We start from the raw sequence: 4535 nt of genomic DNA, 5'->3' as shown, positions 1-4535 counted from the left end.
GAATTAATTAGAATCAGAATTAGAATTAGAATTAGAATTCTTTATTGGCCAAGTGAGATTGGACACACAAGGAGTTTGTCTTTGTGCATATGCTCTCAGTGTACATTAAAAAAGCATAAAATATATTCAGCAAGAATCATGAGATACAACACTTAGTGATAGCCATAGGTTACTAATAAGCAATCCAATCATACTAGGGAACAAATAAAAATATAAATCGTAAAGATACAAGCAATACGGTTATAGTCATAAGTGAGAAGATATAGGCACTAGGAAGACAAGAGAAGAATAATAGTAATGCAGTCTTAGTAGATAGTGGTTCCACCACAAAACCGCGTTCGACTAAAGCGCGCTCGACAAAACCGCGTAGCTGGCGTCATCACAGCGCGACAACAGTGCGGAGAAAAAAGCACGCTGTGAACGCTAAAGCTAAAATTAACCCCTAAACCTAAACCTAACCCCCTAAACCTAATCCTAAACCTAACCCTAAACCTAACCCTTAACCTAACGCTAACCTAACCCTAACCCTTAACCTAACCCTAAACCTAACCCTAACCCTTAACCTAACCCTAACCCTAACCCTTAACCTAACCCTTTTTTTCTCCACGGTCGCTGTTGTCGCCCTGCTGATGACGTCAGCGACGCGGTTTAATCGGGCACGCTTTAGTGGAGCGCGGTTTTGTCATGCCACAGTAGATAGTTTGACAGTGATGTGGGATTAGTTGTTAAGCAGAGTGAGGGCGTTCGGGGGAAAACTGTCCTTGTGTCTAGTTGTTCTGGTGTGCAGAGCTCTATAATGTAGTTTTGAGGTAGGAGTTGAAACAATTTATGTCCACGGTCAGATAGCCAAGATGGTCAGTCAAGGATTGGCTGACTGTATTCAAGGCTGTGTCCCTAACAGCCGAGTCAGAATCTAAATGAGCCTCTGGAACTTCTGGAATTTTGCAGAAGGATCTATAGTTAGATGCCACCTAGAAGATGAGTCATGTAGTGGAGATGATGCTTAGAAGACACAGAAAATCCCCACTTCACATGACGAATGAGTCCTCTTCTTCACTCTGTGATATTGACTGACATTACTCACACTGTTGAGTCAAAAGCTGGCTTCTGTTATCTCATACGCGATGTAATCAGCTGAAGGGACCTTGGAGGTCTTCTAGTCCAACCCCTGCTCAGGCAGGAGACACTATACCATACCATACTCTAAAACTCTTCAAAACATAGCTTTAATCCATCTATTAGAAATGCACGAATGGATCTTGCATTGGTCTAGTGGTTAAAGCACCAGGCTAGAAAGCGGGAGACAGTGAGTTCTAGTGCCACGTTAAGCAGAAAGGCTGGACAGCTGACCTTGGGCCAATTATTAGAAGACAATTAATTCTGCTGTCTTAGCCATGAAAGGCAGCTGGGTGACTTTGGACCAATCACCAGGAGATGGTGAATTCTAGTCCACCCTTAGCCATGAAATGGATGGCCTTCTGCCAATCCCTCTCTCTCAGACCACACCACCTCATAGGGTTGTTGTAACTAAGGTATGTAGGAAGCATACCACAATAGTAGTGGGGGATTTTAACTACCCTGACATCAACTGGGAAACAAACTCTCACCAAGTGGAAGATCCAACAGATTCCTAACGAACCTAGCAGACAACTTTGTTTCCCAAAAAGTAGAGAAGGGAACAAGGGGATCGGCCATATTGGACTTAATTCTCAGTAACAGAGAGGAAATGATAGACGGTGTTGAAGCTACAGGAACCCTGGGGGCAAGTGACCATGCAATATTAGAATTCAACATTATGCAAACACAAGTAGTACAACAAAGTGAAACTAGAGTCTTGGACTTTAAGAGAGCTAATTTCAATAAACTTAGAGAGAGAGCTTGGAAAGAATTCCATGCATGAGAATCCTCAAGGGGAAAACAACTCAAGAAGTTGGGAAATTTTGAAAAATGAGATTACAAAAGCCCAGTCTAACACAATACCAATGAAGAAGAAAAATAACAGCTCCCAAAAGAAACCAGCATGGCTGCATAAAGAACTCTCTGACAAATCGAAAGACAAAAAAGATAAGTATAAAAAGTGGAAAGGGGGGGGACATAACTAAGGCAGAATATCAGCAAATAGCCTGAGCATGTAAAGATGAAGTGAAGAAAGCTAAGGCTCACAATGAAGAAAGGCTTGCCACAAACTAAAAAATAACAAAAAAAGCTTCTTCCAAGATGTTAAAAACAAGAAGTTAGTTAAGGAAACAATTGGTCCATTGCTGGGAGAAAGTGGCAAGAAGGTGACAAGCAACAGGGAGAAAGCAGAACTATTTAACTCATGTTTTGCATCTGTCTTTACACAAAGGGATAAAACAGTCCAACCTATCAAAAACAGCACCACAAAAATCAGATTAGGGACACAAATTGAAATAGGGAAGAAAATGGTAAGTGAGCACCTGTCTACCCTAGACAAGTTCAAATCACCAGGACCGGATGGGTTACACCCAGGGTTCTGAAGGAACTGGCAGACGAGATCTCAGAACCACTGAACTATATTTTTCAGAGATCCTGGAGCACTGGGGAACTGCCAGAGGACTGGAAAAGAGCTGATGTGGTTCTCATCTTCAAAAAAGGAAAAAAAAACAGATCCAGGAAACTATAGACCTATCAGCCTGGCCTCAATACCAGGAAAGATTCTGATAATCAAGCAACGAATTAGCGAACACCTAGAAGTAAACAAAGTAATAGCCAAAAGCCAACCTGGGTTTGTCAAAAACAGATCATGCCAGATTAATCTTATTGCATTCTTTGACAAGTGATAAAATTAGTGGACCAGCGGAATGCCGTCGATATAGTTTACTTGGACTTCAGTAAGGCGTTTGATAAGGTAGACCATAACCTACTACTAGATAAAGTAGAAGAATGTGGGTTGGACAGCATCACCACCAGATGGATTCGTAACTGGCTGACCAACCACACTCAACATGTAGACCTCAATGGAACTGCATCTACATGTAGGGAAGTATGCAGTGGAATACCCCAAGGCTCTGTTTTAGGCCCAGTATTCTTCAACATCTTCATCAATGATTTGGATGAGGGAATAAATGGGGAACTCATCAAATTTGTAGATGACACCAAACTCCAGAAGACAGGCTAAAGATACAGAAGGATCTTGACAAATTTGAACATTGGGCACTATCTAATAAAATGAAATACAAGGGTGAAAAGAGTAAGGTTCTACATTTAGGCACGAAAAACAAAATGCACAGGTACAGCATAGGTGGTTCCTTCCTCAACAGTAGTAACCGTGAGAGGGATCTTGGAGTCCTAGTGGAGAACCATTTAAATAGGAGCCAGCCGTGTGCAGTAGCTGCCAAAAAAGCCAACACAGTTCTAGGCTGCATAAACAGAGGGAGAGAATCAAGATCACGTGAAGGGTTAATAGCACTTTATAAGGCCTTGGTAAGGCCACACTTGGAATACGGCATTCGGTTTTGGTCACCATTTTGTAGAAAAGATGTGGAGACTCTGGAAAGAATGCAGAGAAGAGCAATGAAGAGCATTAGGGGACGAGGCTAAAACATAGGAAGAAAGGTTGCAGGAACTGGGTATGTCTAGTTTAATAGAAAGAAGGACTAGGGGAGACAGGATAGCAGCCTTCCAATATCTCTGGGGTTGCCACAAAGAAGAGGGAGTCAAACTATTATCCAAGGCACCTGAGGATAGAACAAGAAGCAATGGGTGGAAACTAATCAAGGAGAGAAGCAACCTAGAACTAAGGAGAAATTTCCTGACAGTTAGAACAATTAATCAGTGGAACAGAACTTGCCACCAGAAGTTGTGAATGCCCCAACACTGGAAGTCTTTAAGAAGATGTTGGATAGCCATTTGTCTGGAGTGGTGTAGGGTTTCCTACCTAGGCAGGGGGTTGGACTAGAAGACCTCCAAGGTCTCTTCCAACTCTGCTATTGTATTTGTATTATTATATAGTATTGCATAGTGGGGAAAGGAGGAGGAAGGTTTGTTGAATGTGTTATCTGCCTTGAGTTATTTATACAAATAATAAATGTGGGATAGAAACAAACAAACAAATAGTATTATATTAAGTTCTATTCTATTCTGCTATATTCCATTCCATTCCATTCTATTCTATTCTATTCTGGTCTGATCTGGTCCAGTCAGTCCATTCCATTCCATATTTTCTATGGTGTTCTGTTCTGTTCCTATTCCCACTCCCATTTTCTCCCTTCCCTTCCCTTCCCTTCTGTTCTGTTCTGTTCTGTTCCGTTCCATTCTATTCCATTCCATTCCATTCTGTATTTTCCATTCTGTTCTGTTCCATTCCCCTTCCGTTCTAATAATATAATGTAGTGTCATAGTATAGTAGTATCATGTAATGCGAGATTGTGTTATACTGTCATTATATTAAATATTATACATTGAATACATAAAATGCAAATTTAATTTATTCACTTCATCCGTTTAAACAAAACTGGAAAAAAGGAAAAACGCTGTTCCTTCCTCACAAACCTTTTGGGGGTGGGGGAGGAAGG

This window comes from Thamnophis sirtalis, unplaced genomic scaffold (genome assembly GCF_051295495.1).
Source record: "Thamnophis sirtalis isolate CommonGarterSnake01/CBP01778 unplaced genomic scaffold, rThaSir2_p1.2 scaffold_4, whole genome shotgun sequence".
Lineage (NCBI taxonomy): Eukaryota > Metazoa > Chordata > Lepidosauria > Squamata > Natricidae > Thamnophis > Thamnophis sirtalis.
This window is presented reverse-complemented; position numbering follows the sequence as displayed.